The sequence below is a fragment of the Prionailurus bengalensis genome, chromosome X (assembly GCF_016509475.1).
Source record: "Prionailurus bengalensis isolate Pbe53 chromosome X, Fcat_Pben_1.1_paternal_pri, whole genome shotgun sequence".
Taxonomy (NCBI): Eukaryota; Metazoa; Chordata; class Mammalia; order Carnivora; family Felidae; genus Prionailurus; species Prionailurus bengalensis.
In genome coordinates this window covers 123,763,151-123,778,594 of record NC_057361.1, presented here as the reverse complement: position 1 = coordinate 123,778,594, position 15,444 = coordinate 123,763,151, and the positions used below count along the sequence as shown (strand labels likewise).

Sequence of the window (15,444 nt, the reverse complement as noted above, 5' to 3'; positions counted from 1 at the left end):
CTTCAGCAGGGCCAAGTGTGACTGCAGCTCTTGGTGAGGGATGCCAGCTTCCCTTACAGGTCACCCATGGTATCCAGGTTGGAGGTGGTCAGGGACAGATGGGACTACCAGTTTGTCTTTGTTCTTGCTCATGCCCATTTTCCCTCCTGTCGGTCTGGGTGATTTAAAGCTGAACACCTGATGCTTAGAGCCCTCTACCAGCGCCCCCCCCCCCCCCCCCGCCCTGCCCAGGGCAGCGGGTCCCATCCTATGAAAACCCTGTCATTGTATAGCATCTTGAAGCATGCTGCTTCAACTGAACCCTGACTGGTGCATAGACACCCCAAAAGAAAGAGTGTTTAGAGGTCACAAGAGTGGATGGTGGGCAGGCAGAAATATACAAAAACACAGCATCCCCTAAGGAATAAAATTACTTTGTATTTGTCACCTCAACCCAAAGGTGCATGCAGTTTTTTTTTGTGACTTTCTTCTTCAGCTTTATGGAGGTTTAATTGACAAATACTTGTTTATATATTTAAGGTGCCTAACTTGATGTTTTCCTACATGTATATGCTATAAAATGATCACCAATACTGTACTGTGTAGTTGAATGTACTTTACAAAGCCCAACTCTCAGTAAAAATAGCTTTTGTTCTTCTAAGGTGTGCTTGGGATTGTTTAGAGGATCTTGAGCTTACATGGTCATGTGAATGGAGTCCTGGGTGGCAATTGCCACAGCCCAGCAGCCAGCTTGGAGTGTGTGGGTTCAGGTCAGGAGATCACATGTTGAATTCTAATCCTTCTCTGTTCTTTATCATTATAAGATCTTAACATGTGTCCTGTCCCTAATTTTAGGCCTCAATTTTCCCACATGCACAATGGCTTGTTTGGATACATTGGTGACTTTCAAACACTTTTTACTTTATTTTTTTAATTTTTTATCTTAAAAAAACTTTTGATAAGCTCTACACCCAACATGGGGCTCAAACTCATGACCTGGAGATCAAGAGTCACATGCTCTACCAACTGACCCAGCCAGGCATCCCTCAAACATTTTGATAGTAAGAAATATGTTTTGCATCAAGACCCAATACAAGTATACATACAAATCACTATAAAGCGTAACAAAAGTTTCACGAACCAATACTTAGCATTACTACTTAAGATGCTGCTATAGACTGAATGTGTGCTTCTAAAATTCATATGTTGAAATCTAACTCCCAAAGTGATGGTATTAAGAGGCCTTTGGGAAGCAATGAATTCATGAGGGTGGAGCCCTCAGGAATGGGATTGGTGTCCTTATAATAGGGACCCCTGAAACCTCCCTTGCCTCTTCCTTCCTGTGAGGACACAGCAAAAAGATAGCTGTCTATGAATCAGGAAGTGGACTCTCACCAGACACCAAATCTGTTGGTGCCTTGATCTTGGACTTCCCAGCCTCTAGAACTAGGAGGAGGAAATTGTTGTTTAAGCTGCTCTGTCTATGGTATTCTGTCACAGCAGCATGAATGGACTATGAAATTGGTAGTGAGAAGTGGGGCGCTGCTGTAATAAAGCTCTAAACATATGGGAGCAGCTTGGGAACAGATAATGGGTGGAGGTTGGAGCCTCTATTGTCGTGAGTGGGAAAGATGGGCGCTGGAGAGAAGGCCTCAGATTTCTGGATGCAAAAGGCCATTCTGATGAGATCTCACATGAAAATGAGGACATGTTATTGGCAATTGCATTCAAGTATTATGGTACAGTATTGCTGATCATTTTACAGTGTATATATGTATCAAAACATCAAGTTATGCACCTTAAATATAATGGAAGCTGATCCTTGTTATAAAGTGGCAAAGAACTTGGCTGAATTGTATTCATGTTCTAGTGTTTTGTATAAGGTCGAACTTGTAAGTAATGAAATAAGATATTTACTGAGGAGATTTCTAGCAAAGTGTTGAAGGTGAGGCTTGGCTCCTCCTGATGCCTTATAGAGGAATGTGAGAAGGGAGAAGGGACACAAAGATGGAATTGTTCAGCAAAAATGAAGCAGAACTCAAAGACTAGGCAAATTCTCAGCCCACCCAAATTGGAAAAAATGAGAACCCTAAGAGTGTGGCTAAGCAACCCTTTAATATGGAGATTAGCAGGGATGTAACCTACAGACCATAATCAACAAAGGCTAGGTAGGCATAGAGATGGGGTGTCACCAGCAGAAACACAGCCAGCTGGGACTAAAGGAGACAGAGAAAGGGAGGTCAAAGTGAAGGAAGAATGTTGGACTTCTTAGACCCTTCAGGACTGAACCATAATGCTGTTCATCTGCAAACATGCAGTGTTCTTCCCACAGGTTCACGGTGCACACGCCAGACAATGGCTGTCTCTACCTGGGTTTCAAAGGACAGGGAGGCCATGAGGAGCCATGGCTTGGGGATCCAGCCCTGGAGAGCCTGAGAGCACCAGCGGAGAGCTACCTTGGGGACAGGGTCCAGGCAGAGAGCTGTTGTGGGCCATCTCAAGGAGCCAGAGGGTACTGTTGCCAGCCCAGTGGGCCTAAAAGAGCATCAAGCCAAAGGGGATTATTCTAGAGCCTTAAGGTTTAATGTTTGCCCTCTTGGGTTGAGATTTACGTGGGGCCCATTTACCCCTTCCTTCTTTCCCATTTCTCCCTTTTGGAAGGGGACTGTCTATCCTATGCCTGTCCCACTACTATGACTTGTTTGCTTTTGCAGGTTCGCAGCTGGAGAGGAATCGGCTTCAGTATGAACCAGACCTTGGGTCTTGCTCATAGGTGATCTAGATGAGGTGTAGATGAGCCTTTGGCCTTAGACTTTAGAGCTGATGCCAGAACCAGTTAAAACCTTTGGGGCTGTTGGGTGGAAAGAATGTATTTTGCATATAAGAAGGACATGAATTTGGGGAGCCACGGGCAGAATGCTATAGACTGAATGTGCCCCCCCAGAATTCATATGTTGAAATCCTAACCTGGCCTTTGGGAGGTGATGAGGTCATGAGGTGAAGCCCTCATGAATGGGATTTGTACCCTCATAAAAGAGACCCAGAGAGTGGCCTCGACCTTTCTGCTTTGTGAGGACACAGTGAGAAAACGGCCATCTGTGAACCTTAGCAGACAGCAAATCTGTCAGTGCCTTGATCTTAGACTTCCCAGCTTCCAGAACTGTGAGACATAAATGTTTGTTGTTTAAGCCCCCCTCACCACCCCCCAGGGTATAGTATTTTTGTTATAACAGCTCAAATGGACTAAGACAATGTACTTGAATATTATTTTTTTCTTTTTATTCTGTTTCATGTTTCCAAATATGCTGTTTGAGACTCACAAACTTGATTTTAGGACAACCACATGTGGTTCACAAGTTGCAATTTGAACAACTAACTCTAGATGCTTCTAGTGCATTCAGCCAGCTCCCAAGCTCCAGGACACCATGGAGATTTTAGAGGCTTGTGCTGGTAGCCTACCTCCATGTGGCTTCCTCTGAGTGTGGATGCCTAGAGGGGGCTGTGTTTTCCCTTCTGTTGGAAAGGCAAAGACATTCATTCCCTGCACCCCACCCCTGCAGAGGGAAGAGCCCAAGACCCTAAGGATTGGGCCCTGTGGCTGGTCCTATCTGCCGCTGTGCCTGGGACTACATAGCCCAGGAAACCAGGACTCCCCAGGGAAGGCATTGACAGTACTCACTTTTGGCCATTGCTTACAACTGCTGTGACAAAGTAGGCACTGGCAGCAAGAGGCCATGAGCTGGGCTAAGGAACTCTGGGGACAGAGCATCACTTTGACCTAGGTAAAAGGCCAGCCACTGGACTGGGGAGTTCAAGGTCCTTCTAGTTGAGAATGTGACTTGGGCCTTCCTGATTGGGGAGGCAGGAGGAAAATTACAGAGAATTCAAGTACTTAAATAAGCCAGCAAGGTTTGACCTCTACCAATGTGGCATGGGTGCCATCCGTGATGGTCAGTTTATGTGTTACCTTGGCCAGACCATGATCCCCAGTTATTTAGTCAAACACTAATCTGAGTTTTGGTATGTAGTTGTGGGGAATATATACAACTGGTTGACTTTAAGTAAAGAAGACTACTAACCCTTGATAATGTGGGTGGGTATCATCCAATCAGTGGAAGGCCTTCTGAGGAGGCTTCCCAAAGAATTCTGCCTCCAGACTACATCATCAACCCTTGACAGAGTCTCTAGCCTTGTGGCCTGCCCTCTAGATTTGGGACTTGCCAGTACCCAGTTTTGTGAACCAGTTCCTTAAAATCCATCCATCCATCCATCCATCCATGCAACCACTCACCACCCATCCACCTATCCATCTATCTATGTCTGTCTATCTCATCTCTTGGCTCTGCTTCTCTGAAGAACCTGGATAAGCTGAGTGATTACTCTGTGCTCACTCCCAGGACACTGATCAACTATAGCCTCACAGCTTTATGGAGGTTTTGGCAATGATGTTTCTGACCAGAATTAATGGTTAACATTTACCTGCACTGTCCCGACAGTGTAGCTCTCTTCCTGGTGGCCTGGAGGCAGCTGGAGAAGATGGCAGATGAGGCTTGGGGGCAGGGTGAGGGGCTCTCCTCTCAGCAGTAGGGGCTCCTCCACCTGATATCTCCCTGGCAGAAAGGGGACCCGAAATGGCAATAAGGGACATCAGAAAGTTCAGGACTGGGTGACATCAAACAAGTCACCTCTTATTTCCAAACCTCAGCCTCTTTGTGTGGAAAGCAGGGAAATACCCGCCATCCTGTCTACCTGCGGGGTTGGTGGTAGTGATCAGAATCAGAAATGAGATGACCAGAGGGAAAGTGCCCTCCTGCAGGGGGCTCAGGGCTGCACTGACCCCTCTGGCCATGGACACTTCCGCCTTGTGGGCCTCTTCCTCAGTAGCAGAATAAATAACAATTATAGTTTACGACTGTGTTGATATAAAGATGATTATGTTGGGGTGCCTGGCTGGCCCAGTGGGTTGAGCATCCAACTCTTGATTTTGGGTCAGGTCACAATCTCATGGTTCATGAGTTCGAGCTGGTGTTCAGCTCTGCGCTGACAGCACAGAGCCTGCTTAGCATTCCTTCTCTCCCTCTCTCTCTGCCCCTCCCTCTCTCTATCAAAATAAATGAATAAGCAGGGGTGCCTGGGTGGCTCACTCGGTTGAGCGTCTGACTTTGGCTCAGAGCATGATCTCATGGTTCATGTGTTCAAACCCCACATTGGGCTTTGTGCTCTCAGTGCGGAGCCTGCTTTGGATCCTCTGTCTCTCTCTCTCTCTCTCTGCCCCTCCCTCACACGTGTTTTCTCTCTCTCAAAAATAAATAAACATAAATAAATAAATAATAAATAAACATAAATAAATAAATATTTAAAAAGATGAGTATGTTAGTTCATATTAATGTATATTAATTCACATTAATAGTACATATTAAAATATTTTATTCCTCCTAAAAGCTCATTGTTTCCCTTCTGATTTGAAAAGAAATTAAAATATTTTCATGAGCCCCAGAAAGTATCATGGCCCTAGTACCTATTGCTCCTAATGGAGACGTAGGCCCTGAGACCCCTGCCAGTCCTAGGAGGGGCTTGGAGAATGTCCAGGCCATGGAGGAGTAGCCTTCTCCCCAGGAAGAGCTGAGTCAGCACAAAGAATAGGGTGGACAGCTGCTTTTCATCTTTGTCATTAAAAAAGTCTATTGAGTCGTGTGGAAAAAGACAGTCTTACAATTTAGATCATCAATTACATGGGAAAAAGCAAGGTCCCTGAGAAAAATGAGCAGTGCTTTTTAAAAAATTAATTAAAATCATTGTAATTGTCACTGACTCTATCAAGCACTTATTGTTTTAAAGTTTATTTATTTACTTTGAGAGAGAGAGAGACAGCACAAGTGGGGACGGGGAAAGAGAGATGGAGAGAGAATCCAAGCAGGTTCTGCACCACAGTGCAGAGACTTGATGCAGGACTTGAACTCACCAACCGTGAGATCATGACCTGAGCTGAAGTTGGATGCTTAAACGACTGACCCATCCAGGAGCCCCAAGCACTTATTTTTTTTAAGTTTATATATTTATTTTGAAAGAGAGAGGGAGAGAGTGCATGCACGAGCAGGGGAGGGGCACAGAGAGAGGGAGGGAGAAAGAATCCCAAGCAGGCTCCATGCTCTGTGCAGACCCTGACATGGAACTTGATGTCACAACTGTGAGATCATGACCTGAGCTGAAATCAAGAGTTGGACAGACTGAGCCACCAAGGTGCCCCTCAAGCACTTATTATAAGCCACACATGAGGCTAAGCATCACATGATCCCCATTTTAGGGGCTGGAAGTTTGGGGCACCAGGCTGGTGAGGGGTGGGGGAGGGTCAGACAGTGAAGGGCATAAAGGAAAAGGGACCAGTTGGGGAAAGAGACTGGGAAAGAGACCCTCAGGGTTTCCCCATGTTCTCAAGATTTGCCCTTGGGAGCCACTTTTTCTGATGGTTTAATAAACTTGGAACAGCACAGAACCCAATGCAAAAGTTAACATTTTCATTAATGCTTTCAGGAAAAGAGCCGGCACTTGCCTCTGGTTTTCCTCTCTCAGTGGCTCCCCAGACCAACAACAGAGGCCATCAAATAAGAACATATTTTATATGTTTCCTTCTCTTGAACTGAATTAGGATGACCCATGTGGGGAAGTCTTCCCAAAGGGAGTGAGCCAGGGCTGGTGGGCCCAGTGGTGCAGTGGGACTCGAAGCAAGACAGGACTGCTGTTATCAGCTGCATGTTATGTACAAGGACACAGCAGTTCCAAGGGGTGAAATTGAGATAAGGAGCCGGGCAGTGTGACTCCAGACAGTCCTGACTTGCTCACTTAACTGGATGTCCGTGAGCAGGTTACTTCATTCCCTCGGAGCTCCCTTTTCCCTGCATGGCACTGGCTGCACACCTACTGTGTACCGGGGCCTCCACATACTGTCTCATTGAAGCTGAGCAGCCTTCAGATGTGCTGGAAGGCAGAGAGGCACAGATACCCAAGTGCTCAGGACTGGCAGGCTTCCTGCCAGTCCTACAGTCTAGCCCATCTGCTGCTTTGGACCCTCAACTGGCCCTCCCATCATTCTGCCCCTGCTTTTAAAAACTGTACTTAATATGGGTGTGTGTGATGAAATCTGTCAATTACCATTTTAAAGTGTATGATTCAGTGGCATGAATTATATTAATGAAGTTACACTACAATCCAATTCCAGAACATTTTCATCACCCTACCCCCCAAAAAACCCAGGTCATTAACCAGTCATTCCATTCTTCCCCTCCCCCCAGCCACTGGCACCCACTGATCAGCTTTCTGTCTCTATGGATTGGCCTATTGTGGACACTACACATGAATGGAATCACATAGCATGTGGTCTTTTGTGACTGGCTTCTTCCACTTAGCACAATGTTTTCAGAGTTCGTCCACGTTGTAGCATAGATCTGCACTTCATTCTCTTTTATGGCTGAATAATAGTCCATTATGGACGGACCGCATTTTACATTTTATTCATCCACTCACCAGTTGACGAACATTTGGGTTGTTTCCACTTTCAGCTATTATGAATAATGATGCTATAGACATTCGTTCTCTGAACACCAATTCTCTTGGGTATGTATGTACCCAGGAGTGGAAATGCTGGGTCATGTGGTAACTGTCTGTTTAACCTTTTGAAGAATGACCAAAATGTTTTCCGCAGAGGTTGCACCATTTTACATTCCCACAAGCAATACACAGGGGTTCCAATTTCTCCACATCCTCACCAACACTTGTTATTTTCTGGCGTTTTGTTTGTTTGTTTTTTTAAAAATCTTAGTGGTGTAAGGTGATATCTCATTTTGATTTTGATTTGTAGTTGTCCAATTGCAAGTGATGTTGAGCATCTTTTCATATGTTTGTTGCCCTTTTCATTGTTCTTAAGATAGAAAAAAACACCCAAACCAGAGCCTCAAAGGCCCTGCCCCTGCCCTCTTACAGCTTCCCCATGCCCTACCACATTTCCCTCCGGTCATCCATTTCCAGTCTGGGCGCCAGCCCCATAGGCCTCCCTCTTCCTCATGTGCCTCAGAGCCTATACACACACAGTCTCCTCTGCCTGCAACTGCCCTCTTCCTCTGGTTCCCCATCCCTGCGGGGTGCCTCCTTATCCTCTGTCTGCCCCGCCCACCAGACTAGGCTGACCCCTGTCTACATGCACGGAGTGTCACCATGCACTGCCCCTCACTACACCTCATCTGAGGGATGGTCTTCCTGCTCCTTGTGGTTTCCTGATGGTACGTTCACTGCCATGGCTCCAGCTCCTAGCTGAGCACTAGACAAACACTATGGGTCCAAAGCAGTGGACAGAAGGCTGGACTGAAGGATTGAAGGATGTGCAGATTTCCTGCCAATGATGGGCACTGCTGCCCCAGGAGCACAGACATTTCTATCTTAGACTGTTTTTGCCCTCAGCACCCAGTCCTAGGCTGGCAGCACAGACGAGGCATCCCCAAACATCTCCCATTGACATCTCTGGAGTTGCCCATCGTCAGCTGTGGTCTGTTATGACTCATGCCCTTGAGGCACATGTCTGTTGTCAGCAAGTGACTCATGGACGTAGCTCCTCAGCCTTGGCAGCCAACTAGGCCTGATGACATAGGGGAGAGGGCCCCACAGTGGGAGGCAAGAGCCAGAGTTCCAGTCCCAGTCTGCAATGACTCGCTGCAGGACCTGGAGCCTTGGCCTCCCCAATCTGCAGCACACATCAGAACCACCTGTAGAGCTCTTTTCAGAATGCAGCTGGCTCTCCCCCTCTCCCTCCACCCGGAGATTCTGATTTAGTGGCTCTGGCATAAGGCCCAGGAAATCTGCATTTTAATCAGCAGCTCCTGTGTCCCTGATGCTCAACCTGGCTTGGATACTCTGCACAAGCTGCTTGAGGGCCCTGCCCACTGTCCCAGACTTCGGTTCTAGGATTCTAGAATGTCTTTCCATCATAGTCTTTGCTGGATGAGTTCCAAGAAGCTCCTTGAAGGAAGGGCCAGCTCCCTTACTGCTCCCTGAGCACCAACTCTGGGCCAAGCCCCAGGCTGGTTGATTGCTGGCCTACAGTAGATTCTAGTCTTCTAGGGTGGACAGATTCTTCCACCTGCAACACTAAGCCACAAACACTCTGTGACAAGGGCTAGAATACTGAGGTGCAATCCAAGGGTGTTGGGCAGGCAGGGGTAAATGGAAAAACCCCTCCTGATGGGCACTTCAGGAAAGCTGGAAGTGGGAGCAGGTACTGCTGGGAAGTATACTGAGGAGGAGGTGACAGCTTATAGCCCTCTATTGCAGGAGGCAAAGGCAGGAAGTGCAGGAGAAGCACTGTGGAGGGAAAAGGAAGGTTCTAGATTATGACGTCAGAGGAGTGGTCATGTCCATATCCTGGAGGACCTAGAGTATCAGGGTGGCAGGCTGACAGGGGCTGTGGGGGATAGTGGCAGGGCACCTAAGGAGCCTGATATAGATCCTGTTGTCCCTGGGGAGCCATGACAGGCCCAGGAGCATGGGCTACTGGTAAAAGTCTCTTCAATAAATGGTGCTGGGAAAACGGGACAGCTACATGCAAAAGAATGAAACTGGAGTACTTTCTAACACCATATGCAAAAATAAACTCCAAATGGATTAAAGACATAAATATGAGACCTGAAACCATAAAAACCCTCAAAGAACTCATAAGTAGTAATTTCTTGGATGCTGGCCTTAGCAACATTTTTCTGGATATGTCTCCTAAGGCAAGAGAAACAAAAGCAAAAATGAACTACTGGGACTGTATCAAAATAAAAAGCTTTTGCACAGTGAAGGAAACCATCAAGAAAATGAAAATGCAATTTACTGAATGGGAGAAGATATTTTCAAGTGATATATCCAGTAAGGGGTTAATATCCAAAATGTATAAAAGAACTTATACAACTCAGCACACAAAAAAACAAATAATCTGATTAAAAATGAGCAGAGAATGGGAACAGACATTTTCCCAAAGAAGACATCATGGCCAACAGACACATGAAAAGATGCTCAACATCACTAATCATGAGGGAAATGCAAGTCAAAACCACAAAATATCACTTCACATTAGTCAAGAATGGCTAGTATCAAAAAGACAAAAACTAACAAGTGTTGGCAAGGATGTGGAGCAAAAGGAACCCTTGTGTACTGCTGGTGGGAATGCAAACTGGTGCAGCCACTGTGGAAAACAGTATGGAGGTTCCACAAAAAATAAAAAATAGAACTACCTTATAACCCAGCAATTGTATTACTATGTATTTGCACAAAGAAAATAAAAACACCAATTCAAAATGATTTATACACCCCTACATTTATTGCAGCATTATTTACGATGGCCAAGATGTGGTGGCAACCTAAGTGTCCATCCATAGATGAATGGATAAAGAAGATATGGTATTTACATATAATGAAATATTACTTAGCCATAAAGAAAAATGAGATCTTGCCATTGGCAACAACATGGACAGAACTAGAAGGTATAATGCTAAGTGAAATAAGTCAGACAGAGAAGGATAAATATCATATGATTTCACTTACATGTGGATAAAACAAATCAACAAACAAAAATCCAGAAAAAGACTCATAAATATAAAGAACAAACTGGTGGTTGCCAGATGGAAAGGGAGTGTGGGGATGGGCAAAATAGGTGAAGGGGATGACGAGGTACAAACTTCCAGTTATAAAATAAATAAGTCAGGGAGATGAAAAGTACAGCATAGGGAATATAGTCAATGTTAGAGTAATAATAACTGCATGGTGACGGATGGAGAATAAAAGTGGCAAGCCCTCAGCAATGTACAGAATTGTGGAATCACTATGTTGTACATTTGAAACTAAAATAGCATGTACGTTAACTATGCTTCAACAATAAAAATTAAAATTAAAAATTAAAATAAAATAAAATTAAAATACAAAATAAAAAAATTAAGATTAAGATTAAAAATTAAAAAATAAGCATCTATTAAAAAACCCGGAGCTTTGGGAGCTCAAGACTGCAGCACTGGGGAGGATCTGGGGATAGAAGCCCTCCCTGCACTGAACTCTGAGTCTCTCCTTAGATGGCCCCTCATCAAGCAGTATGCACTGAAAGACATCCCCTCCCCATTTGGGACAGTCCTAATGACTTCAGGCCTGAGCTGAGGCTTCTAGCCAGCCTCCTTCCTGACCTGTTGGCTCTCTGTTTAGAGCAGGGAAGGGGCCTTTGCTAGGCTGTGTGGCCGGAGGAGGAGCTAGCACAACCCCAAGGTGGTTAGGGGTGGCAGGGCTCTGGATTCCCAGACTGTCTCTACCCCTTCCATTGCCTTGAGCAGGCCACCCATCCTCTCTAAGGCTCAGTCTGCTCCTCCATGAAATGAGAGTACAATTAGTATCTGCCTTAGGATTTGAATGACCCTAAATAAGAGGTTGTACAGAAAGCCTGGGCACCCTCTTGTTCTTCATGGCAGATGAGAAACTCCACCAGACCTGCTGACTTGGTGGCCAAAGCTGAAGTGCTGAGTTCCAACCATGCCACTGGGGCAAAGAACTCCACCAAGATGGGTCTTGAGGAAGGGCTGGAGAGAATACATAGGCAAGGCTGCCAGAGCAGTAGGAGGAGAAGCAGCTTTCAGAGAGCCATTGTCAGCTGGCACCAAAGGGACACCCAGAACACCGGAGAACACCAAAGAAAGCTTCATCATTTGGGACAGAAGACAAGGGGAAAGCCAGAAGAAGGGGACCCCCAGGGGAAGTGACAAAACTGATAGTGGACAGGGGGTGGGAGGGGGATCTGCACAAATCTCAGTTCCCTCTGATGAGTAAACTGCCCCTATCTGGCCTTGGCCTGCTCTCAGGAGCCTTGAAGCTGCTAGACACTGCTCCCTCGTCTTTATGGAAGGTCAAGTTGTGGGTTTAAACCCAAGGGTGTGGCCATTATGGGTTGGGTGAGAAGGGGGCAGCAAATGCAAAGACATGTATCCCCAGAGAGGAAGGCAGAATTAGGCCAAACCCTGGGCCTCCAACAGACACATTGCTCCCACCTAGCTCACCTCATGGATCACTGATCTCTGAGAAGAGGCCAGAATGTTAGGCCAAGGGCAGCTGTGGGAGGTGGAGAGGTGGGGGAACAGCTGCCAGAATCCAGTCAAGGCCACCTCCCCTCCCCTCACAGGTAGGCCACCACTCAGCAGCATATTCTGTCCGTCTTGGTCTCTGATTTGTGACCCATGCTCAGGGCCACCAGCAGTCCCAGGCCCTTGCCTGCAGGCCCCATGAACACCACCCCCCATTCTGTGGATGCCTCCAAACTACATGTGAACCAAGTCATCTGTCGGGATCCTCCATGCTTGTCCTGGCTCCAGGAGAAATCTTGGTTCCAGCTCCGAAATCCAGGCTTGGGGCCCTTCCCCCATGGCTCACCACTAAGAACTTCTGCAGGAGTAACTTCCAATAGGCCCTATCTCCAGGACACAGGGGCACCTGCTCTTCCTCTATTCCTGTAGGGGACACCCTCTTGCTGAGCCTCACAGTCCCCCGGGCTGTGCCCTCCAGCAGCTGACCTTCCACTCCTTACCCTTCCCTGCTCTGCCACCCTTTTGTCTCCTCTTCCAGGTCTGGCCTTTAACCTGCTGGGCCCAAAGCCAACAGCTGCTTCCTTGGGCTGCTGAAGAGGGGCTGTGAATGTGATGGTTAATGTTATGTGTCAAATTGGCTAGGCCATGGTGGCCAGTTGTTTGGTCAAACACCAGTCTAGATGCTGCTGTGAAGGTATTTTTCAGGTGTGATTAACATTTAAATAAGTAGACTTTGAGTAAAGCAAATGACCCTCCATATATGAATGGGCCTCATCTAATTAGTTGACAGCCTTAAGAGCAAAGATCGAAGTTCCTGAAAGAAAATATTCTGAGCCCAGACTGCAGCATAGAAATCCTGCCTGAGATTCTAGCCTTCAACTCAAGCGTATGGGCCTGCCCTGCTGATTTTGGACCTGCCAGTCCCCATCATCATGTAAGTCAACTCCTTAAAATAAATCTCCCTCTGTCTCTCTGTCTCTGTCTCTTTCTCTCACCTCTCATCTCTCACAGCAGATGAGTGAGTGAAGTGTGTTGGCCGGGCAGGCATGTGGCAGACACCACCATGCATGGGAAATGTGAACACTCTCGGGGAACCCGTGCCTGCATATAATGGTCCCAGTCTACACCTGAGCCCTCCCTACCCCACATGGACTCAAGCCTGTTTCCCACATGGCTAGTGCAGACCACATGTGCGTGTTCTACAGAGGCCACTGGCCAGTGAGGAGGGCTGGGTTCTACCTCAGCTCACCCAGCAGCTGGGTAAAGTCCTTCCTCTCCCTGGGCCAAAGTGCCCCTATTCTCAACAGCATGGTTTGTAAGTGTTTAACAGTAGCATATTGCTCTGTGCCAAAGGGAACCTTACATAGTAGATCAACTTTTAAAGCTGTCCAAGTAGGGCTTCTCTAGCTTCTGTGGAAGGTAGGGAGCAGCAGAGAGCTCCCCTCACTCACTCCTCACTCCTGCCTGAACCTTGGACCTTGACCCAGAGTTTTCATGCTCTGGCCTGCTCCAACATATGTAGACAGTACTCCCCCATGCTTTTGGGTGGAATCCATTTCCTTGGTGTCCTGCCTAGCTCGATGTGCCTCTGGGCTGGTGTAGGGAATCTTGTTACTGCTCATGACTCAGAAAAGTCTAAAAGCAGCAGATAACAGCTCCTTTCAGAGCTTCCTCTGAACACCAGGGTCTTGTTATAGGACAATGATTTTTGGAGGATTGAGACAAGAGCAATCACATATAAGGCAGAAAAAAATGTGGCCTTGTCCTCTAGGGGAAGTGGCAGCTAGAAGCCCAGAGTTCTCACTCAGGCCGCACTCCATACTGAGTTGTCTGAGAAGAGTGGCCCTGTACTAAAAGGCAGCCCCACTCCATGGACAGGCCCAATTGAAGGTGAGAAGCCCAGCAGCTTTACGAGATGACTTCCTGCCCCCGGGATTGGTGTGGCCTGGAAGATTGACACTGTTCCTTTACTAGGTGGCCTGTCAGCTCTCCTGGGGACTGGCACATATGAGTCTTGAGCACCCCAAAAGGTCAAGGGCAGCTGACCTGAGAGTTCAGAAGGATGGCTTTGGCCTCCTTCTCCCTCCACCTCTGGGTAAATAAAGGCACCTCCCAGAATGTGTCTGGACAACAAAAAATAAACTGGTAAACTTAGTTGAAAATGATTTTTACCTGAGCCTCACTCAAGGTGACGTTGTGCTGGATATTGTTCCTGTAGCACAAGGAGTAACTTCCTTCCATGTACCCTTATGCTATCTCTGCCTCTGCAGGAGGCTCTGAAGGCTCAGGAATAAAGAGCAATTGAAGAACTGTGAATGATGTAATCAGAATTTTAAAAGAGTATGAGAAGAGGTGGTAAAAGCCCACTCTGAAGATCAAGAAAATCTTTTGTGGTTTTCTCTTCCCTGACCACCCTGGATATACCACCAAATGTCAGTGGTTTTTGTTATGGGTAAGCCTCAAAGTGGAATCGTAGGCACCAGTGTGACTGAACCAATAGGGATCAGAGGTGTTGTTTTCAAAACCAAGCTGGTACAAAGACAGTCCAGGAGCCTTGGCTCTTTGGCAGCTCTGGCTTGCCACCTGCTACCTGTGGCTTGACTCCTCTACCCTTTCTTCCCCTCTGCAGTGGCCTGTGGACACTATGTTTGTTTGTGTGGCTCTCATAGCCAAGGCCTGGTCCCACCTTCTGGATACTTCCTGCCACATGCTGGGCAGCTGATCTCAGGCAAAGAGGACACCAGTGGGGGCAGGATAGCATCTCTCTACTACTGCTACAACTTGGGCTGGAGCCATGGTGAAGCAAAGCAGGAATTAGCAGGAGCTGTGAGCACTGGATACTGCCAGCTATCGTCAATGAGCTGGTGTGACACCTGACCTATCCTTTGTCTTGCTGGGACCTGCCACTGTCACTGTTAGCTTCCTGGGAGGTGGCCTGGGATCAGGGACTCTGCACCCAAATCAAACCTCCCTGGACTGCTGGAATTTCCTCTCTAGACTCACTTTGCCCACAAAGGTCCAGGAGGGGCTCATCCTTCTGCCTTCTCCTCCTCAGCACCTCCCCCTCCAGGTCAAGAGCACTACTCTGCCCAAAGTTTTCTGGCTTACTGAGTGTTTACCCAGTGTGAATGATTGAACTCTGACCCTCACAGCTGTCCTGGAGAAGGGTATCATCCCATTTGAAGAGGAAAAAGCTGAGGCCCAGAGAGGAGAAGGGCCACTTCAAGAACACAAGACCATAGACAACCTTGTCTGTGACAAAGCTTGTCAACCACCCCACCTCACCATCCCAGGCCTGGCAAAGGATTTGAAGTCAAGCATCCCCAGCAGGGACTTGTCCAAGGCCAGGTTGCCTTCCACTCCTGGGGACACTGTATGGTAC

The 15,444-nt window shown here is 47.1% G+C and overlaps 1 long non-coding RNA gene across 1 annotated transcript in view; it reads right to left on the bottom strand.

The window, feature by feature from the left end:
• LOC122476926 overlaps positions 1-15,444 on the bottom strand; it is a 68,098-nt gene that overhangs the window by 27,653 nt on the left and 25,001 nt on the right. The window contains exon 2 of the long non-coding RNA XR_006295625.1: positions 4,459-4,589. This is a non-coding gene — a long non-coding RNA (uncharacterized LOC122476926). The remainder of the gene's footprint in view (positions 1-4,458; positions 4,590-15,444) is intronic.